The 24,841-nt window shown below is 31.4% G+C and overlaps 1 protein-coding gene across 2 annotated transcripts in view; it reads right to left on the reverse strand.

Annotated features, from left to right (window-relative positions):
* LOC118195629 (cell adhesion molecule Dscam1-like) overlaps nucleotides 1-24,841 on the reverse strand; it is a 1,218,268-nt gene that overhangs the window by 815,865 nt on the left and 377,562 nt on the right. The gene's annotated exons all lie outside the window — the stretch shown is intronic.

Raw genomic sequence — 24,841 nt, forward strand, 5'->3', positions numbered from 1 at the left:
CCAAATCGAAGGTCAAAAGCTGCAAAAACATTAAAATGATCAGTGTCACTTGCAAACAAAATTATGAATGCTGATTTGAACCTTAAAAAGGCAAAAAAAAAAAAAAAATTGATGTATATTGTCTTTTTCCCTGACATATCACCGAACGGAGAACGCGCTGCAGAATTTTTAATGAGAAACATTTATCCGGACAAAAATGGAAAAATGTTATTACAATAAATGAATTTTAGGTGTACTTAAAGACTGCAATACAATGAGATCCATTTATTATCATCAAACAAAAGAAAAATATATTAAAACATGGTTTAGGGAATCTAAAGAAAGTTGTTCTAAAGGATTGATGTTGGTTGCTGGTTTTTTGAATAACGCCAAATTAAAAAGACAGAGAGTGGAGAAAAATGTCAAGGTAAATACTCCACATATTGCCAAAAACGTATTTTATACTCAGTTTTCATATATGAAATACTTCATACAGTGTGATCAATCAGTTGAACTGCATCAAGAGAGTGGAGAAAAATGTCAAGGTATACTGCACATATTGCCAAAAACGTACTTTATACTCAGTTTCACATATACTTCATTCACATACAATACTTCATTCACATACAATGTGATCAATCAGTAGAACTACATCAAGACTAAGCCAGAGGCGACACGTCAAAATCTGCTGTTAATCTCCTGAAAAAATGGAACAAGAAACGGGGACCATACCCTTTACTCATGTCCCTACTAAATCTCTTGGTCTACCCCAATTGGGCTTTTGGACGTTTAGAAAGCGGGACTTCCAAACGTCGACCTACAACCTCCTTAGACTTTGGAAAACTGTTCGAGAGCGATGGGATAAATTACCTCTTCCCATACTACTAAACTCTTCATTGTCTTGGACATTACGGCGTATTAGGATATATAAGGATAAGGGTTATCAAACAGCACATTTAAAATATAAAAATGTGAGGTAAAATATTTCTGGAATTCCAGTGGGATTCGTTTGAAGAATGTGGAAACAGCTCCTGTATAACGTTATCAATGAGCAACTCAAAAAGCTTCTATTGAACCATTCATTATTATTAAAATTTAGAATACGTTAAAGCACTCAAGGGTTGTATGATTAACGGAAAGGATAGCTTCGAATAAAATTAAGAATGAAAAAGAATGGTCACTACTTTTTCAACTGCAACTTTATGCCATCAATATCTTTCTTCTGTATATTTTATGTCTTAAAATTGCCTGTGAAAATGGAATTTTCTCACACCACGCAGTTCCTCAGCATCGACACTATCGTAACATTAATCGGAATCGCAGAACTGCAAGTGCATATAAATACCCGCCAAACAGGTTTTTCCCTCTTTGTTGAAGACGTCTCGAACGAGTATGCGGGGCTGCGGCTTTTGCATATCTCACACTCATGGAATGATGTCTTTTTGATTGAGAAGAAGGAGCGAAGCAGCATGAAATTGCACAAATTATCCTTAAAAGATTATGTTAAAAATTAATCCAGCTATGAAATAATTATGCTAAAACTTAACCAGTCTTGAAATAACTTGTTAATGTGTATTTCGCATCAAGAAATTACTGCTATTGTCATCGGCTCGTCTCCTCGTGGTCATTACCTTGTGCTGACCAGGAGAATGTGTGTAAAAAAGAATAATCTAAGCGTATGTAAAGCAACATCTGGAATGTGTGTACCTAACGTGGAAATATTTCCAGTACGAAAAGTGAACGATGAAATAAGATATAAATTTTGCTTTCCATCTTCATTAGACGGCGTCGTTCTTATATTCTTGTTTTTGTGTGTGCTTTGTTATCAATTTGATATATTTAATCCAGATAATGCTTAAGTAATTGAATAAAGTGAGACTGAGAAAAGAAATGTGTTTCCTCAAGTCTTATGTATATGTGTTTGTGAGTAAGTGAAGTAATTTTATTATTCTTCTATTTTAGGGCTACAACGCAATGTACAACATATCTTTTTTTCAGGCCATTAAATATTCAGCACATGTAACTTTGATTTGATACTTGTAAGTATTTAGTTGAACAGGGATTTACACACAACGCCACATTGCCAAACAACAGAAACATCATATCTTTCCTCGATAAACTATAGTTCCTCTTTATATTAGGAATATTTTTTCAAATTTGAGTAGTTGATGAATTGAAAACGATGTAGACAATTAATTAAATGAGCATCTTAACTTAAAATATCGCTAAAAGGAAAGACATCTCAAACGCTTCTATGGATTAGAATTTGCTTTCATGTATAAGTATTGACACATAGGTGTATTAATATACGCACATTGCTTTCTCTTTAAACAGAGAAGTCAAGCTATTTATCACTTTAAAAATCCTTTGAGTAACTGATTAATATTCTTCATCGAACGGCTGGAGTACGCATCCGAAACTTGAGAATTTCTCAGTTATGTCAAGAGTATTATTAATGGCAATAATGTAGATGATCGTATCACTGGTGTTGCCAGCTAGCAACTTTTAAGATATGTCAAATTAAGAAAAATTATCACTTTCTTCCGCCTTGAAAATATGTTTATAATCCTAATTAATTAATTAAACGATTAACGCAGCTCTTTCAGATTTCCAAATAAGACGACGAGAAAGTATCCTGAATGCAATCACAAGCTAAACATGAATTTAGCATGTAAATTGTCGTGATGTATAAATCATTAAATATTTATACTCGCGCGAATGCCTTCCATTTAGCTCTTGTTAAATTAATTTAGATTCCAATTACGTTTTCCTACGAAATTCGAAGCGAGTAATTAATATTTAACAGAATGTTTAAAAGCCATTTAGTTTCCTTTATTGCTTTTACCCTCGTTAATATGGAAGATGATAATTACACGACTAATGAGAACAAAGCATTTATTTGTTTTTCATAGACAATACCGAGACTCTCACGGAAATAAGAGCTGTGTTTGCTTTGTAATAAGTAAACAATCTTTCCTTCAAAATTTTATTTCTTGAATTAATAACACATTGTTTAAATCTCTTTGTTCATTGTTTAAACAAATTTGTTTTATCATTACTTTGGTTCATACGTTTGAAAATAACGCACTATCACGTTATTTGAAAATTAACTGTATCAATATTTGTTAAAGAATAAACCTTTTATTTGATTACATGTAGACTTATATTTAACTAATGGTTTTTGGATTTTAAACATTTTTTCTAATGCTGTTTTAAGGAAATAAAATAATCGTAATAAAATAATCCAGACCTTCTACTGATGTTAAAGAAATATTTATATCATTTGTAATGAATTATTATTTTATAAAATCCAAAGTAATGCGTCATATCGAGTTTTTTTTTGGGGGGGGGGAAACAGAAGAGCTGTAGGCATGAAAGAGCGTGAAAAGAATATTTTATTATTAAAACTTCCAAAAATAATAATAAAGACTGCAGTTGCAGATCTCATTACTAAACTTTAAAAATTAATTTGAATAAAGAAAAGTCAAAAAGCTTCCAGATTTTATATTACGCCCAAAGGGGCATTCTTTTAACGTTCTGTGTGTTACCTCTATTTATTTATTTATTTATTTATTTATTCATCTTATGTTCCTTACACTAAAAGCATGAAATTAAATTCAACAGCAACATTTCAAAATAATTTAAAAAGAGCATTCTTTAGAATTTCCGATACACAGTGTACCGCGTTGGAGATAAAAAAGTTTTTTTTTTTTTTGTACAGTGTTGCCATTGCTCGCTTTAATGTCGTTGAGTTTCTTAATCAAAACTCATAAATGCTTTACAAAATATGAGATAGATAATAAAACAAATTCCAATTTTGGGCTTCCAGATGCCCATATTCGGGTATAGACGTACGCTATTCAAAATTTGATGGCTCTAGGTACCGTTGTTTTATTGCAATGAGAGAAACATACATACATTTATGCAGATGCTTCATTATTTAAATTATTTGAATACAATACTGGGCGGTAATATTTAGTGGCGACAATTTGAAAAGTGATTCAGACTTCTAATGTTTTCCATGCAAAATGCCAAAGCGAAAATAATAGTCCATTTGTGCTAACGTCCTTTCGGTTAAAAACTCCGAAAAGTTCAAATTTTGATAATTATCCAAAAGGGCTCTTTTAAATTTAACATGTTTTATCGGTAGACATTATCAACATGCATGACCTAGGTAGACTAGGGAAATACTTCATATAGGATATTAAATAAACCTTCTTTTCAACTAACATGGTTTAATGGTAATAGGCTATAATCTAAATTGGCAAATGTTAACAGTTACAAGCTTTTATTGCAAACATTACTTGACCGGAAATGTTACAAGCAAAAGTATGAAGTACAAATTAAATTTCCTTTTTGTTTTCTAAATTACATTCAAAGCAACTTAATATACGAGTATAAATGTATTATATTTTCGCTATTAAAGCATTTATAATCAACATCAATAATATTAAATTGTTGTTTAATTCATTTTCAAAGCATAGTTTTAAATTTGAACAAAAATGAAATCTGTAGAATTGCTCAGCGTTTTCTTCTCCAATTTTAGACATTTGTTCTTAGCTATAAATTACCAGGAAAACTTTTATATCGTTACCATTTTCTTTTATGTCTATAATAACAAATCTCCAGTTTTGAATATGTGTCAAAACTAATTAAAATTACAGACAGAAATATTTGTTCAGATAAATAAAGTAGTAAAAGGAGAAAAGTACAGGCTACAAGCTGAGAAGTTAAAAATGAAAAACAAAATATTTCAAACATTACACAGTACTCAAAATCAAACAAACTCCATAGCTTACGATTGTTACACAGTTTGAAGAAGTAAAATAATAAAAAAAATCTTAAAGCTTTCAGATTTTACATTACGCCCAAAGAGCGTCTTTCATAACACGTTTTGTGGATTATCTTTATTTACTAAACATCATGTTCTTTGCACTTAAACCATAAAATTCAATTCAACAGCAATATCGCAAAATAATTTGAAAATGAGCATATCTTTAAAATTTCCGGATACTCAGTCTCGCGCACTGGAGATAAAGAATGTTTCATTTCTCGTACAGTGTTGCCATTGCTCGCTTTGAAATCATTGAGTTTGTTAATCAAAAATTCGTTAAAGTATAACAAAATATAAAATCGGCAATAAAATAAATTTCAAATTCCAAACTTGGACTTCCAGATGACCATATTCGGTAGAAGATTACATTATTCAAAATTTCATGGCTCCAGGTACCGTTGTTTTATGCCAGTGCGATAAACATACATACATTTATGGAGATTCTTGATTATTTAATTTCTTTAAATATAAAACAGGGCTCTAATATTTGGTGGCAACAATTTGAAAATTAACCGACATTTAGAGTGAACCAACGCAAAATGCCAAAGCGAAATTAATACTCCTTCAAGCGCTGCTTTGCACTAATAAACATTTCGATATGTGTAGCATTTTTATAGTCATATTATTTGAAAATGTCTCCTCTGTGTATAAAAGGAAAAGGTATTAAAATATATTTTTTGTAAAAAACCAGGATTTTCATTGTTTTACATTGAGAAGTCCCCTAAAATTTCTAATATATTTGCAGAGTTATTATTAATAAATTATATACAAACATTAATAATATAAAATTGTAATTTTAGAGATCGTTACACTTTTCTAAGGGGTAATTTATAATGAGGAGCGCAGTTTTAATGGGTTGCTATGGAAATTGGAAGCTCCTTAAGATAATTTCAGAATTTTTCAGTTTATAAGGAGCCATATATAAGTACAATATTACTTAATAATTAAGGGGCAAGAACTACACTATATGACATACAGAATATTATTTTTCTTTTTCTTTTCCTAATTACTGCTGATTGTGGAGAATATGTTCAAATAACTTCATCATGAACGCTCTTACTGAAACAATATTTCTTTATCATTATATTATTTCTCCTAAAACCAAATGTTGAACGAGATATTTCAGGCTGTCTTCTTTAGCGGCATTTTTGAATATGCTTTAAACTAAAATGATGTTTTGTAATAGATATTTTAAATTTGCGAATCTAGACATGAATTTTAGTTAACTAACGAACTAATGAAGATCTAATGAAAAATTAAGAAAATAATTAAACAAAAATAAATTGAGTAAATAATTCTCACATTTTCCTAGAATAATTATTTTCCTACATAATATTTTATATTTATACTTTTTCCACTAAATATCATTATTAGTTATTTAATGATAGTTTAATTTTCCTCATGCTTCATCTTAATTTTCATTCTGTAAAACTTGAACGGCGTTCTTAGATGTTATACTGTTATATTATTGTATTAGATATTACTTAGAGGGTCTTTATGTCAAAGTTTTGAGTTTTAAGACAGAACGTGTTTCTGCCTCTTAAGGCCACGATACTGGGTTTCTCTAGTTCTGATAAGATTGTAATTCTTAGGTTTTGAGCAACTTCTGCCGAATGTTTACTTTTACGTCGGTGAAAAATTCTGAGCCAACTTCGCGCTAAATCAAATATGTAGTTTTTGACTACTAGGTTTAGATTTAATTTTAAATTTGATTGTTACTTTTAAGTTTCATCGCTAAAAGTTGTGATTGTTTTGTTAAGCACGAATTGTGCGTTAATGTTAAAGTTATGATTTAATAAAAAGGTTTTTTTTTTTTTTTAATCTTTTGAAAACTCTGTAGTTCTTTTTAGACGAAGCGATATTATGCTTCAAGTCTCTTAGAAGTTTGATGCTAATTTATGTTACGAAAAAGAACCAGACTCTCTAATTTTACTACAAACACGCAGATATATGTCTAATTTAAGGCGAATATGTGTAAAATGTTAAATGGGGGGGGGGGGTTAGGGATAAACTTCCAAACGACTCTAACACCGTGACATTGTAGATGCAAATTTATAAAATCAAAATGAGGAATTAGGCTATATAGATAACAGATCTCCGAGTGAGTAAAAATACAAAATAGAAATAAAATTTAATAATTAAAATAGCTTATCTTTACAAATGAGAATGGGAAACGAGACCTTTTCCTTTAGAAAAGTCCTCCATGAAGATATCCATTCCCCTAGGTAGATTATGTGTTTTGCTGTATTTATTTAAACAAAATAAAAATCTAATGGATTTCTATGTCCCGAAATAGCCATTATATATTAAAATGCAAACTACTGAAATAAAATAATAGCAATCTAAGCATTGAAAATTTGCTCTAAATAAGAATAATTCAGAAAAAAAGGAGTTGAATGCTTATATGACGACAGGAAACACATCAAGACTACACGGTCGAAATAATGATAGCAAAATCTTGCTAATAAGTAAGCAATTATTAAAGCTCCACCAACAGATAAAATAGAAACATAACGAGATAAAATAGAAACATAACAGCAAGCAGTACTCAACAACAATGTGGCTGATGTTGCTAAAAATTTAAACATAAAATATGTAAGTTTATGTTTTGTGTACCATTCCCCTAGGTAGATTATGTGTTTTGCTGTATTTATTTAAACAAAATAAAAATCTAATGGATTTCTATGTCCCGAAATAGCCATTATATATTAAAATGCAAACTACTGAAATAAAATAATAGCAATCTAAGCATTGAAAATTTGCTCTAAATAAGAATAATTCAGAAAAAAAGGAGTTGAATGCTTATATGACGACAGGAAACACATCAAGACTACACGGTCGAAATAATGATAGCAAAATCTTGCTAATAAGTAAGCAATTATTAAAGCTCCACCAACAGATAAAATAGAAACATAACGAGATAAAATAGAAACATAACAGCAAGCAGTACTCAACAACAATGTGGCTGATGTTGCTAAAAATTTAAACATAAAATATGTAAGTTTATGTTTTGTGTACCATTCCCCTAGGTAGATTATGTGTTTTGCTGTATTTATTTAAACAAAATAAAAATCTAATGGATTTCTATGTCCCGAAATAGCCATTATATATTAAAATGCAAACTACTGAAATAAAATTATAGCAATCTAAGCATTGAAAATTTGCTCTAAATAAGAATAATTCAGAAAAAAAGGAGTTGAATGATTATATGACGACAGGAAACACATCAAGACTACACGGTCGAAATAATGATAGAAAAATCTTGATAATAAGTAAGCAATTATTAAAGCTCCACCAACAGATAAAATAGAAACATAACGAGATAAAATAGAAACATAACAGCAAGCAGTACTCAACAACAATGTGGCTGATGTTGCTAAAATTTAAACATAAAATATGTAAGTTTATGTTTTGTGTACGTGTACAGAATTAAATATACGTGGAATGCCGCCAGAGCTGACTTGTACGATATTATTTGGTAGTCATACAAACAGAACGCTTAGGAATTCACCATTTCCCAGTAAATCCTTCCTTCAGCTATGTTCTCATTTGGATTACGACCAAAAGTTAAATAAATACTCGCTTTTAAAGAGTTCTTAAGTAGAGACTACCTCTTGGCATCCTTTCAAAAGAAGGCCTTTTTAAGATCATATTGTTCAAGGGTTTAGACAGGTTTTTCATTTAAAAGCAGGCTTCATGCATTATTTAAAGCAAGCTTGACAAAGAATGAGATGCTATTATCTTACAATGTCACATGTCCTTTAAAATTCAGCAGAAAATTGTTGAAACATCTACTATTTCTTAGCAATAAAGTAACTGTGTTCTTTCTGCTATAAAAGTGCATTTAAAAATTCTCAAAAACGTTTATCTTGATAACCGTAAAATCTTTTAAACGAATGGAAATTTTGTATAGGAATTTAAGACTGACCAACAGGTCCCTAATTGAATTAATAGTTGTTGTAGGTTGAGCGTTCATGCAAGAGTATAATGAATGAGGAATGGGTAATTGGGAAATGATTTTAAGTAGAAGAGTGGCATTCTCTAACACAGATGGTCTCTGAAAACATAAATAAATATGCAATAAAAATCTGAAGTTTCACCACCAGGAAAGTACTTTTAAACGTAGCGATACATAAAATGCGTTTTATAGCATTTTAGTCGAAGTTACAATGGTAATAGGTACTGTTGAAAGTAACCCAAATCCTAGCTTCTTATGCAGTGGATCGCATAGTTATTTTCTTTAATAAAAACGAAGAGAATCTCAGCTTCAGTTACTGACTAAATTACTGCCACTAGCCAAACATAATATTATTAATAAATTTACCTTTCTCTCAGGATGCATTGTAAAGCGCAAATTGTTTGCATAGATTTCGACCATGTTAAACTGGCCACTTTCGATGTACCTTTTCTCAAAATCTGCTTACAGATACGCGTTTGAAAATTTTTGTGTTAATAGAGTGTACCTTTCTCATTATACTGAAATGAGCTTTTGAAATATTTTGAATTTTAGAGTAATTTATAGAATATTGTATTAATCATAGGAAAATTTGGCACGTTTTCACACACAAAAAAATTTTAATTTTTTTTCCTTAGTTTATCACAAAAGGCTCATTTTAGTAAAGCTTAGGGCACATATAATATAAGCCATTAAAAATTTACATACCTGTGAGCAGTAGTTCCTGAGATAAGGTACATCGAATATGAAAAAAACACATTTGGAAAAAAAAAGGCATTTTTATGTAAAAATATTCATTTATCAAGATATTCGATGTTAAACTGAAACTGCAATTTTTACAGCTCTAATTTTCATAGAGGTTAAAGTATGTTATTTTTAGAAAGATAAAAGTGTAAAGAATTTGTAAATGCAAATTCTCAAATCCCCATTTTTTGAGGAATTTTGTCTTTCAACACCCCTTAAGCAAGCTCTATTACATATATGTTTTGTTAATGAAAATAACTCTTAATTGCATTCAGTTAAAGAACAGTTTAACATATATTTTCCAATTCAACTCCAACTACAGTTTCAAACCTGTATAGTGATTAGTGTTACTGACTGCCGTACCGAGGGGCCAGGTTCGAATTCCGGAAAAGGCATAGATGTTTGTAAGTGTATAGCGTCTGTGCGGCATGAAGGCACTTAAATTATGAACAACCCGAAAGTTCTCTCGAGAAGTTGATGGTAGGAGAAAAAGGGTGAGAGTCTCTTGGACCCGTCCGCCCGGGTTGCTCTCTATCAAAATTGGGGACAGAACTGAGCAAAGTCGTACCACCACCTGCATAGTTCCCAAGCATATTGCCAACGACAGGTGCAATCTTGCCTCGTTGCTACGATGCATTTCGTAGGCGTGTTTTGATATCTGACGAGCGAGATTAATCACAACTACAACTAAAGACGCTTTGTTTCGTCAACCAACAAAATTATATTTAGTTCATAGAAATACTGAACATGTTCTTGAAACATATTGATAAACACATAAAATGCACTACAGATTAATTGTTAATCACTAAAAGAATTGGCAGTTGTAGGACTCGATAAAAGATGCTCCGAAATTCTTCGAATGAAATGAATGTTAATTAAAACTAGAATTTTCCATATTTTTAATGACACTGCTTAGAAATGACAGTGCATAATATTGATCCCAGTGATTGTGTAAAAATACAGTAATAGATGTTTTAATTTATGAAAAAAATATTTTCGATAGTATTAATAAATACAGTTGAAAGAAAGATGTAAAAACGCCATTTCGTTCTGAAATATAAGAAGACAAATGTAAACATTAGAAGTTTTTTATATTGTGACAATTAACTAAAAGTATTGGCGTAATAACAGTGCTTTTATAGAATTTCTACGTATATATATTCTTTTCGAAAACTTTCATTTTCAATAATTTAGGTTATTGAATGGCAATACAATCCCATTGGCAATTTAGAATTATATCTAAAACAGAAAACTATAGCAAATATGCTTATAAAGTCTCTTGTCTTTATGTGCTCATCTTCGAAAGAGTGTCATTAGATTAGTTGCCATAGCTTTGTCTTTGGGTTATTCTATTCTTTCCGGGCGCTATTTCTGGGAGAGCTTTCAATTCATATTTAGAAAGAGCATTACTCAGACTTCCGCGCACTTTCAAATGGTTCGAACACTACTCCTGCTCTCAGGGGAAAAGGCATTCGATAGATTTTCCCCCTCCATTCAACTTATTGTTCCCTAAAACCGTTGCTTTTAATGGCAAAGTTGAACTTTGGAGCTTTTCTTTAAAAAATATCCATTAACAACAGCAAAAAACGAAAAATCGCGCATTCTCCGATAACTCCTAAAGTTTTCTTAAGAATTTACTTGCCATTTCTTTTATAGCATTTCCTTACGAAACAAATAAATACTTCTTTCTCAGTACGACTGAAGTTTATTTTTTTCTTTGACTACTGGGCATGCTTATTTTCAATCGGGCGGATTGCTAAAAGCTCTTTTTTGAGAGTCCTTAGGTGATTTCTAACCAGACTGCGTGAAAGGGCCTCTGTCTCCGATTCAGTAAGCAAATCAAATTACTGGCACATAATACCGTGAATTTTGTTTTTCAATAAAGCTTAATTTTTTTCACAAAACGTTAAATCCAAAAGATGCTTACTTATTGATAATACAATAAAACTCATTTCAAATATTAGAGAAATTCAGAGGAAGTGACAAAGGTGTAGGTAGACAGAATAACGGTAAAAATGACTCTATTTCACGAAACTTTATTTATGATAGAATTGTTCTGTTTTTATTATTTATTTCGTGAGCTAATATACAAATATTTAATGCAGACACCTCATGAATACCACGTGCAGCGTATTAAATTATACACATTTTTACGGCATTTCGTGTAAACTTACTTGATTACAAACATAATTATCATTCAATTAATACAATTCTCACTTCGCGGCAAGGCAAAAATACATAAAAACTGAAAACATCTTTATTAAAAATTGTAAAATAAAGAAAAACATATAACACCGAATACAGTTCAAAACAGTTAAAAAAACAATAAATAAGAATCGTGGGAAGCCAAAATACATAAAAACTGAAAACATCTTTATTAAAAACTGTAAAATACAGAAAAACATCCAACACCAAATACAGTTAAAAATAGTTAAAAAAAGAATTTTTGCAATTAAAATTATAGTTTCTACGCCAAAATAAGCAATTGAGCCAACCGGCAGGAAGGCAGATTCTTCGGTGCAAACAGATTCCTCAGGCATTGTGACAATTTTTAAAAGATTTTTAGGAGATAGCGATGGAAGCACATGTGATGGAAGCAAATTTTGAGCCTTCCTTTTTTCATGAGTGACGAAGCTCATTTTACTCTTAATGACATGGTGAATCAGCATTACTCGGATTCTGAAAACCCGAAAGAGTTTCACGAAAAAAAGCTGCCCAACTCTAAACTGACGGTTTGTGAAAGACGCCCAAATCGTCAGAGTGATGTTTGAAAGAGTGTATGCACTTCCAAGTAGGAATAGATTTTCATTAGGTTGTACATTTTCGCGGAAAGGAGTGAAAAAGTAAAATAATAATAGCTCAATTAGATAAGTATTAAGATATCCAAATGAATACAATTAAAATGCATTACTGATTTGCCTAAATTTTTAGAAAACATTCGTTTAAAAATAACATCTAGACGATCCAAAATTTAAATAATAAATGTTTGATTAGATACGGATGATCGCCTTGAAGGAAGACGTAATTTTCCTTCCTTCCTCCTTTAACTAACTTTTATAAAAAGCTAAGATTAAAAATAAAGAATCCGCTATGCATTTTAAGAGAACAGTCTATTCACTTTAAAAAAGGTAAACGGTGACGGATAAAAATTGAATTAAAATGCCGTAATTATATATGTTTTGAGAATAATTTACGACGTAAACTGTTTTAAATAACTCGGTAAATAAATGAATGAATTTGTCTAAATTCAAAATGACATTATTTTTTGAATTTTTACTAGAAAGAAAAATTGCATTTTAATAATAAATAAACGATAAAGTATGGAATGCATAAGGAATGAGAAGTTTTGACAGCAAGTGAAACAAAGCGTGTCACGAAAAGAAACAAAATATTTCAATTATAGTGACGTTAATTCCTCCCTTAAAGAAAGGAAACACTCCCAAATTAATGTCCGCTATTCAACTTAATTCGTTTTTCCCGTTAATAGAGGCAAGTCCAAAAGTCAATTAGTTTATTCCCAACTTTCCATCTTCTAACTTGAACTAAAGTACCAACATAAAGGAGTAAGAAAAATGGAAATGCGAAATTACTCTCATGCCGTAAATCAATGCCGAAAGACCGAATATTCCGAATTTCCGTCTCGCATCAAATGGTTCGTATATTTAGCAAGGAAATTAAAGGTTTATGGAAGAGCTGATTAAATAAAGGAATTACAAAAAGAAAAGTTGGATTTTCTGATGCACACAATTGGTATTTTAACAAAGAAATATAGTGTAAGTTGTTTTATTGCATAGTTTGATAAATGGTGGGATTTACTAAGATCTCGTTTTTTTTTAACCATTTATTAATGTATTTATATTTTGTAAATTTTGTATAAGAAATTAATTAGTACTGTTATTGGTTTGTTGATAGTGATGGTTACGTAGTAGATTTCTGCTCACCAAAGGAGAATAATGGGCGAAACTGAAAAACAAAAAACTCAGTGGTTGCACTTAGAAGTGTCTATGAACATCAAATGTCGACATGTCACACAAGGAAAAAAATGAGATAATAGTTGATAACCTAACAATGATAACTGCTGTTTCATAACAGTCGGGGTTTGCGATACATATCCGCTGTTGGGTATAAGACTACGATCTCACCATGTTTCCACCTTAATTCTATTATTTACGTTCTATCTCATCGTAGCTCGATATTAATCGTGACCTGGACTGGAATCTCGTACTCTAAAGAACTCGTATTGCCGTTCTTGTCTTCGACAGCTAGATCCATGTTAACATAACGTGCATTATATCGCTGCATCACGATGAAAAGAATCACTGCTATAGTTGCGAAGATAATCATCATAATAACCACATGTTATAGACTGAAAGGAAGAGTACTACGAAGACGCAAGGGGAAGGGAATGTAAGTTTGGGATTAGCAAAATTTTTATCCAACTAAAATTTAATCGCTTGCTTTTGAGTTACAGTCTTACACACTTATTCAAACATGATTAAATCTTTATTACATTTCGAGTTAAATTAACACTAAAAATGACATTTCGTAAAGAGCATTAAGGTTCATTCATCTAGCTATGTCATTTTTCATATCTGTCACAGCATTTATGTGTGTGGAAATGTGTTATGTCTGTAGAATACGTTCCCAGCACGTTTTATAAACTACATTCTAAACAACATGGTAAAGTGAAGCGTATTACTACGATGTTCTTAGCGCATATTTTCAACATCCAATATCGGTGCTTTTCAAAACGTTCCCAAAATGCGCTAAGGACGTTTTACACAAAGAGTTAAACTAGTGCATGTTATAAAAGTGTTCTAGGGCATGCATTTCAACGTACAATACTGGTATTTTTAGTGAAGTTCTCAGCTTGAGGTATAAAGAAGGTTTTTTACGATATACTAAAATGAGTTACAATCGTTAATACTAAAATGGGTTGATGAGACAATCGTTAATAAGTTATAATCGTGTTCTTAATACGTGCATGCCCTTAGAATTTTCAGATACAGCATTGTTGTTTTTCGAAACATTCCCAGCACTTGATAAAATGTGTGTTCTACTTAATGTGCTGAAGTGGTGCTTGTTACAGCCGGTGTTTTCAGGACGTATAAGATACAGCATTTCTGTTTTTCGAAACATTTCCAGCATTTGATAAAATGTGTGTTCTACTTAATATGCTGAAGTGGTGCTTGTTACATCCGTGTTTTCAGGACGTATATTTCAACGTATAAAACTGATACGTTCCTATATTATTTATGCATGTGCTTTACAAGTAGGTGCTATTCAGAACAAGTAACTGGCTTTCCAGAACCAGAGCCGATTCTAGCGGCGGTCAAGATGGTGCACAGCATCTGGACGGCCCAGTTCATGGCTGCGAAATGATTACCAACCTATTACATTTCTGTAAAAAAGGGCGGCCAATATTAACTTGGATGTGGGCATCAGCACTGCAAACAGCCATTACCCTATCAGTGGCTGAGCAGTTAAGACAGCTGAATATGGATATTTCAACCTGCGTTTGAATTCAAGCGAAAGTGGTGATTGCATAATTTGCGTTCTTCATGTGAGTCTTGTGAATGTCTGTTTCCCTGATAATGTCCTCCATGGATGCGTCCCTTCACTCAGTAAGGTAGCCATCGTGTGCATTGCTGTAATCAAGCCACCAAACACCGAATTATTCATTTTAGAAACATATCTTTGTCGGTAATTTTTATTTTGCTGCAATATTGGTTAAATAAGACACATTTATTAAACTTTTATGATAAAATGAGTTTATTCGTATAAAATATTTTAAAAAGGCTGTTTATTTCAGGAATAAAAGAAAATATGTCTTTGATTATCATTTAATTATACAAAAGAAAATTCAAAGCTATCGATTTCTCATGTTACGAATATATAGTATAATGCACATCTTTTAGTATGTGTGTAGCCAGAGTTTTCTCACGTAGAAACTTGCCCTATCAAATCCTTAGCTTATTATGCAAATGCATTCTTCAAGAAACGTAGTGTCGGAAAGAATACTTTCCAACACTACGTGGACAATTTTATGTTTCAAAACTCTCAAATTCTAAAAAACAAAACAAATAGCAAACATAACATTAGACCAGAATGCGGTTTTAGGTGAAATTGCTTCTCGTAATTTTTGACATTCCTACTCTTTCAAGAGCAAATTAAGATTATTTACTGCATCCAAACAGAAGAAACAAAACTGACTCCAAAGCGTAAGCATTCAAGAGATTCTTGTGTTTAAAATTCATAAACTAAGCGAAATTCGTTTTTTTCTTCCTCCCTTCAAAGAGTCTCGTAATTCAAATTCTGGAAAAAGACATTAAAGGAGAAACAATACACAACATCGTGTTAAGAATGTGAAAACAAAATAAAATACCATACCAAGGACTGGCATGTTTATGACTTTTGAGGGATAATGAGCTCCTTGCTTAAAAGCTGACAGCAAAAATATTGTTGCTCATTATATTCGTAAAGAACAGACTGCAATGTCTCTTTTGGAAGCACGGGAAAGAAAGAAAGCTCGCTGCCTAGAAAGTAGAAAATATTTGTAGAACCTCAACAAGAGTAACTAATTCTAAGAAATTGTCCAGTAAAAGGCTTCATTTGTGGTTATTTTCTCGGGTGCAACAGAGATATGGTTTGAATAATGAAATATTATAAGTTAAGGACATAATTACTTTTAAATCAAGAAAACTAATTAGGAATACTCTTAGAATCATTATCCTTTATATAAAATATAATCTCCAATAATAGGTTTTTGCAGTACCTTTTACATTAAATTAAACCCTTTGAAATTTAAAGAGATCCTAAATTTTTGCCGGTTTTCTTCCTTGCATTCAGATTTCCATACAGATTGTATGGAATAATATAATTTAAATTTTACTTAGAAGACTAAGCAATTTAAAACAAATCTGATGTGAACAAAACGTGACTTCCAGGTACGGCCTATTAAATTATACACATTTTTGCTGCATTTTATTAAAATTTATTTCCTTGAATTTCCTTAGCGATATATTTCTCATTCAATTGATTCAGTTTTCACTTCGCGGCAAGGCGAAAATACATAAAAATTCAAAACATTTTCATTAAGAATTTAAAAATATACAAAAGCATAAAACCCCAAATGCATTTAAAAAATTTACAACTAAAATTACAGTTTCTACGCAAAAGCAAGCAATCTTGTCAGCGGGTAAGAAGGCAGATTTTTCGGTGCACAAAACTGAAAGCTTATTTTTGGTCCCACTCGGCAAAAAGAAACTGAAGGTGCAAAAACTGACATAATTCACTATTCTGCTAATTTTCAATTGTAAACAAGTTGCTGTTCCGTTAGGCTCAGTCGCACTTAAACGAGCAACTTTTAAGTATTGATAACATACAACTATTGTATGCAGATTAACTAACAGGATAAAAACCTTAACCGGAAGGAAAAACAATATAATTCAATCACTTTTAAAGTACATAATTTACCAACATATAAGAAAAAAAAAAGAAAACTGAGCTCACCGAGCTGAGTAACAGAGTGAGTATATATATCTCACTCTGTATCTGCATACATATATATGCATGTTTGTATGCAGATTTCAGCCAAAAAGGGAGTTGCACAACTACATGCTATAGTAGTCCCGTATACAAAATTTCAACGTTCTAAGGCTAATTATTTTTAAGTAATGTGAGATACATACATACAGACGTGCGTACGTACAGGAGTCACGGAAAAAAAATCTGCTCTGAATCCATTTTAAATTCATTTTTTAATTCGTTTGGGGAAAAAGTGATCTTTATTCTGCCCGTGTATATCAATATCACGCACAATTATTGTTGAAATGGATTCGAGAACGGTCGAAGTGGATATTTTTGTAGAAATATGATTCCCGAAATTTTTCGCGATTGCAATACTTCCTTTACAAGGAAGAGTAGTATGGATCAGAGACGAAATCTAAAAAACAAATATAATTTATTAGTTTGAAGGTTATATAATGGAAATTAATTTATCATGAATTTAGAGCAGAGCAAAAATGTTATTTTTCTAAGAATGGTATCTAATAGCAAATTTAGAATATTTAAAACTCACAGTTAAGTGAAATAATAAAAACTGAATAGCGCATTAGAAAAAATATTTTCCTATGTTAATTTTCAAAGCTTAGAACAAGTGCAATATTTAGTAGGTTAAACTACGTAGTGTTAGTACAATACCTTTTATTTACGTTTTGTATCAGTTAAATGCAATTAAAATTCTGAATTTTAGTGCCAGTGTAATGCAATAGGTAATGGCTAACAAAGTTTTACCTTTGATTTCTTCAACATCAAAGTAAATTTAAGAGTTTAATAAATTGATGTTATAAAAAGACTGTTTATTTTGTTTCTTAGAACGTTAGTTAGAGATGAAGAAATTTTTCTTCATTCTTTCAAAACTGTTATAGAACCATTTCTCCATCTTTAAAAAAGTAATGTCCAGTGCAGACTTCAGTGAAAATAATATTTGGAAGTAAAAGAAAGGATAACACATTTAAAACTTATTCATAAAGAAATGATATTAATCTCTGATACTTTATACTAAAATCATGGACTTAAATACATTATCATATCATAAAATTTCATAAATTAAACAAAAGTTAAATTTTGTGAATTTGTTATGTTGTTGTTGTGACTTATCTCAGTTGTTGGACAGTAACACCTGACAAGCCTACGAAATTCATCGTGGCAAGGAGTCCGAGATTGCGCCGGTCATTGGAAAGAGACTTGAGCACTATTCAAGTGACAGCACAACAATTCTGAGTTCCACCTCCAATTTTTAATGGAACACAGCCTGAGAGAACGTGTCTGAGGGGTCTTCCACCCCTTCTTCCACTACCCTCAACCTCTCGAGAGGACTTTCGGCTCGCCGCATATTAGAGTGCCCCCCTGCCACACAGACACTATCCACGGCAGTCAGCGTCGCTAGCCACTGCCCCGTTTGGGCGGCTTTGTGAAATTTGAAACCGTTAAAAGAAGCTAAGCTTTGTCTTACCGAGAAGTTAGAAGCAGATGCGCAAATAATTTAAAGGATCTAGTCCTTCGAGCATCCCACATACAATAGTCTTTAAAGGAAATACACACACACATTTACACAGACATACATATATATATATATATATATAATTGGTTATTTAACTAATTATAATAAAATAAATTATTATCTACTTTCTAGGAACGAAAAAGTTTTTGTAGATAAAAATGCCACATTACAGTTTTTTTTTTTCAAAAAATTAAAATTGAGTCAAAATTAATTTGTATTAAATTTTAAAAAAAAAATTGTTTTAAAATTATCTTTAGACGTCTAAAATATATAAGAATCCAGAGACATAGAGAATGGATTTGGGAGTCTTTTCAAAAAACATTCAGTTATTAACGAAAATAACGTAACGAATAACGAAAATATTTGACGAAAACGGCCATTTCCCTGACGAATTCCGGACTCTGAGCAATTAATGATAATTATTAAGCTTTTTTTTTAATTTAGCAAAGATTAATTTTTACTCAGTTAGTCTAGTATTTTTATTTAGAAAACATTTAAACATTTTTTGGTTCTAGGAAGTGGATTATAATTTATTTCTAGTTTAATTACCATTTGTTAAAGCTAAGTTTGCTCATAATATCTATTGATTACTAAATTAGATATATATTTTTGTTAAATATTAATTTATATATATATATATATATATATATATATATATATTATACATATATAAATTAAAACTTAATAATTAATCAAAAATAATTAAAATTAATAATTTAGTAGAAATAGATTATGGCATCCTATGAAAAGTATAAAATATGCATTGTTTTTATTTTTATGCTTCAGACCGCCTTCTCAACGGGTAATAATCAGAAACTTTTAAACATAAGTAATTCTTGAAAACTGAATCACATTCCTTACGCATCATCTTTTGAACGACTAAATGTGAAATAAAATAAAATAACACTAAAAAGAAAATTATATGACGATTTTAATGGATCCTGATAGTGTAGTTTTTGAAAATGTTTAATGATTTAAATTATAAGCTAGATGTACTCCTTTTTTGGGTGTACTTAATTTAATCAGTTTTTCCGGTCGACCGAATCTAAATTTTAAATAGAACAGAAATTACAGAATGAAGTATAGCGAAAACTGTTGATCATTATATATCTTTAAAATACCTGATTAAAATTAAAAATTTAAATTGAACTGAGAATGGACATTTCCCTGACGAGTTCCGGACTCTGAGCAATTAACTATCATTATTAAGTTTTTTTTTTTTAATTTAGCAAAGATTAATTTTTACTCAGTTAGTCTAGTATTTTTATTTAAAAACATTTAAACATTTTTTGGTTGTAACTAAACTTCTTCTATAAACGGCATTCTAGAGCGCAAACCAATAACGCACGTTCAACTAAAGAGACTGTCATTAGTACAGCCGGAAACATCGACTTAGACATGACAACGTCTGCAAACGTTTTATACCGTAGCCGGTTTTACATTTTATTACTCATAATTCTTAATTCTGGATTTTTAATATTCTTTTTGCTATCCGTTTTCGTCGTTTATTGTGTTCAATTTCATGTTATTCCCAAAAGGCGCCATCTGGTGGACATTTTGGAACTTTTTTTTTTTTTTTTTTTTTTTCCGAAATTCCGTGAGCGCATCTCAGATATAGCGCATACACAAACTTTCGTTGCATTCCGTTCACCCGTTTGCGCTGTAGAATGCTGTTTATAGTGGAAGTTTAATTATAACAACCTGGTATTTTAATTACATGCTAAAAGGAATGGAACGAAGAAAATGTTTTCTGAAGCATTTTGTTTTCAATGTATAAATGAGTGTTGTTGAGCAATGAAAAAATGGGTTTGCATATTCTTTTCTTTTATATCCCTTCAATAATACTTACATTATTTTTGGTATGTGATTATGTTTTTAGCATTGTAAAGACATTAGTTTTTTTTTTTTTTTTTTTTTTTTTTTTTTTTAAATTATTATTCTGGAGTCGTGAGAAAGTAGGAATGTCCTCGCCGGCACTCTAGCCTGGATCTCTTGAATACGCATCGAGTGTGCTATCGTTACACCACGAAGGCATGCTGGCGGAGGAAGAAAATACCTTATATAAACCCCCTTTTAAAGGACGACTGGGGATTAGGGAACACAGTCACCAAATCTTGTTTGTGACAAATTATTGTTCACCACCTTATACTTCGGGCGCCACTGTAGAGACATTAGGTGCTGTAGTCGTGAAAAATGAGCAGTGTCCTCGCCGGTACTCGAACCTGGATCTCTGGAATACGCGCCGAGTGTGCTACCGTTACATAACGAGGACATACTGGAAGGAGGAGGAAAATAATTTATAGCATATAATGGAAGTATCAAAGTTAACTCAAATATCGAATTTTTTAGTAATTTTTCTGTTACTTTTATTTCAAAATTCACTAACTGGGCGACATTTTTGTTCTGTAACAAAAATCATATTTCTTATTTCTGTAAAAAAATTAATATTTTGCTGGTTTATAAATGGCTCCAGTATTTTACACTTGAATTTATGTGATTTTAACCCCCTATATTGCTTTAATTTTTTGGGCATAATTCAAGGCGCACGTATAGGTAATTCTTAAAAGGCCACAAAAAGTATTCTAAGCAGTATTTATGCGACCTTACCGCCCTAACATAACCATAACTCAACATAAAACTATTTATTTTTTATAAAACTATTTATGTTATTTCAAGGAAATATGTTAATTTCAGAATAATTTTTATATTAGTTATAATGATCAGCATGTCTGAAATGGAAAATGACTTTTGGATATGCTGCGTTCTATAAATTGAATACTATGTTTTATTTACATAACATAAATTTTGGTTTATTGAAAGACTTCAAATGCCTAATAAACACTTCCGTAATTTAAACGAGCTTCTAATCAAAACTTGAGAATTCTACTCCTATCACATTCTTATGAATATTTAATCATTCAGGAGCTTTCCTCTGCTTGTTTTTCTCTTGAAAATCTGATATTGGATCAGTGAAGCCTACATCTCCATTTTAACAAGGTTACTTTGACAGCCAAGTGCAAAGATATGCTGTCTTCACAAATTCTTTGAGCTTCATTCCTTCCCAGATATATACCTTCTCGCAATCAATATGACGACAATCAATATTCTCGTTATTCTTGCTAAAATTATGCAACGTGTAGTTTGAGTAAGTATGTGAGCAAATTATTTTCCCCTCTCGCGGAAAGAATTCTTAGCAAGGAAGTGTTTTATTTAATCACAAGATGAATCTAATGACATGTATCATATTTCACACTATTAACAAATAATAAAGTTTACCTACCATCTGCAGTTTGTGCTAATGTTTCTCATGTAAACGAAAACTCTTGAATTAAATACGGTACACTGAACATTTTTGTTAAAATATGATATTCAGGTTTTCTAATGTTATGTATATTTAGAAAATGCCGTGATCCACATAAGTTTCATGTATAAAGAATTCGAAGTGCATGAGCTCTTATATTATGTGAGCTCTTACATTTCGAATAAAGAGGTCTTTCGTCGTCGTACATAAAATTACAGAGACCGTTTATTCATATCTAAAACGCCTTTATTGCAACACATTTATTGCATTTAATATCATTAAATATTTTTATTTTAAATAAATGTATTTGTTTCTTTACAGATCTAGCTGATATACTTTTTCTGCTTTCTCAAGACTAATTTGATTTCGCCAGAGGGAGGGCCATATGGGTTTTTTCATATTTTCATATACTCATGTTTTACATGAATACGAGCTAATTTCTCATAGCATGCTGTGCACAAAGACATTTCTGCCTAAGCAGTTAGCTTTCGTCTGCTTCGCTGTGATCGACGAAACCAGCAAATTATCATCTTGATATGCATGTTAAGAGGGCAATAGTTATTTACAAGTCTGCTTCAGCTTTCCAAAGACTTTCCAGGATTTTAGGTTTTATTTAGTATATCATCCAAAGGTATACTTACCGATAACAGCAATACTTAGTGAAGTTTAAGAACGGCGCACACGCATTCCTAATTTATTATATGTTTCCTTTGTTAATTGTCAAGTGATTAAACTCTTTTATAGCGAAGTCGTCCGTAGCGCCCGTGCATTTAGACATCGGGAGGTCGCTTGAACGCCTGCTTCCTTTTACCATCTGGAGGTTTCCATCAGCGCTTTAGTGCATGGATCATTGGTTTCGGAAGTTGTAAAATAGGATGCTAAACATTCTTTTGGAGCGACTAAAGTAGCTCTCTTATTTGATTGCAACTTTCCGCTTTGTATAACGTCAACGTCTAGCTACTGATGCTCGCATTTGCAATCCTGTCCTAAAGGTAAACTGCACACATGGAAAAAACTGCACAAAGATCCTCAAGAAAGAAGTAATCACTTCATTTATGTAGGTTACTGATAACGCATTAGCAATATGCTAAGCACGGGGAAAGGAAATCCATTTCAACAGGAATTCGTATACAGAGCGTTTCAGACGTTTCAAGGTAGCAGATTTTGACCTCTCAGATTTTGACCTCAGGGTTAGTGGTGGAATGACTGAATTGCTAGCTTTATCGCAACGAAATTATATTCCTTGAAAATTCAAATCAGCATCTGCAAAAACATAAAACTTCTGAAATTTTTAAAGAGTTGGGGAAACTATTTATTTTTGGTATCTGCTGTCTGTCACGTAGTTTTTGAATAGTCTGAGACGTCAATATCTTATAAGCATCTTGATACGAGAAGGCATTGGATTGGAGGCGAAGAAAATCTAGCAAACGAAGTGGTTACTGCATGACAGAGATTTTTCTGAGTAAAGAAAAGCTTCTATTCTCAAATATTCTTAAAAATGTGGCCTTGCTCCGAACGGTCAAATCGTGCCTTAATTCCGTTTGCAGTACAACATATGAAATACGCTGCCCTGAATGATGCCACTTTATGTATTTCTTTTGTAAAAGTGCCCTATGAGAGTCAAATTGAATTATTTTAAATTTTGTGCTCATAGCATGATTTTTCTGCGAACATTTTGAACAGAGGGTTATATTAATATTTCATGGATGTCTAATGTTTCCTATTACAGATAAAAATAATCTTTCTTTGAATACATATTGTCTTGTATTCAGATTCTTCTATTGAATACTTAAAACATTTAAAAAGTAATTCCATTGTGTACATGTTTTACTTGGTCTGTCTGCTAAAGATTTTAAAATAAATTATGAAAGTAATTTTTTAGTTTTCCTTGTATTGGTTCAAATGATTTCTGTAGCCTTGCATTTATCTATGTATTATTATTTACGCAGAAAAAGTAATCCGGACTGAGTTTGAGTTATATTTAGTATAAGGTAAGGTTGAGCAAGTCATACCCCTTAAGAAAGAAAAGTTATAAATCCTAATATCTGTTAAAAGTAAAAATTATGTGTAGTAATAAAATCTTGCGTTGTCATTGCTGATATTTATTACAGTAAAATTCCACACAGTCTAGCCTTTTCGATAAAATTCATAAAATTTATAAACACGAACTTAATACCATTTAGACATACAGTATTCTGAGTCGTATCACCTATAGCTTAAGTCGTACTAATTTTACTTAAAAACGTTTAAATGTTTATACAGTTTATGCAATTAATTAGAACAATGATCACAAAGATATTTTCTAATTTTCTTGTCAATTGAAGCACATATAAGTCTTGTACCCATCCTTTGCATTTTCGGCACTGAATCATGTCCTTTTCGGAGTCTTATTCATATAAATCACAGAGAGACGAACACGATGTGATACAATATGGTTAACTAAGGGGTAACTCCTTTTGCTGAAATAGGCACAGTTGGCGTGAAATTACGCTATCTGTGGAAAAGGTACAACTTAAGCGGTGTTATGACTTGCGCAACTTTACCCTATCTTCAAAGATACTACCGGTTATTTATGCTTAATTTCTAAAATTTTTTACTAACCCAAGCTTTGACGTAATGACGTTTTTTATGCCATATTATGATTATATTATCATATATTTACTCTGTCAGTTGATAAAATATGAGATATTTAAATTTACTTTTAGCTCTTTGAAGTTCGTTAATATTGTTGCGCACGTACGGGTTTGTAATAGATTGAATGCACACAGATCCGATGACAGGTTAATAAAATTTATTTTATCAAAAGAAACACTTCAAAGCTCTAGAATTCTTCACCAAAATACTCGTACAAATGTTCGCAGAATCACAGAGCACAATCAGTAGTTACACCTCAAACTACTAAGAACGTTGAACGCAAAAGGAAGGCAAAGCGCATCTAAAGTGAAAGCTAACCCAGAGCTATCT

The sequence above is a fragment of the Stegodyphus dumicola genome, chromosome 12 (assembly GCF_044657685.1).
Source record: "Stegodyphus dumicola isolate Sdum_Otavi_A_Nest chromosome 12, ASM4465768v1".
NCBI classification, from domain to species: Eukaryota; Metazoa; Arthropoda; class Arachnida; order Araneae; family Eresidae; genus Stegodyphus; species Stegodyphus dumicola.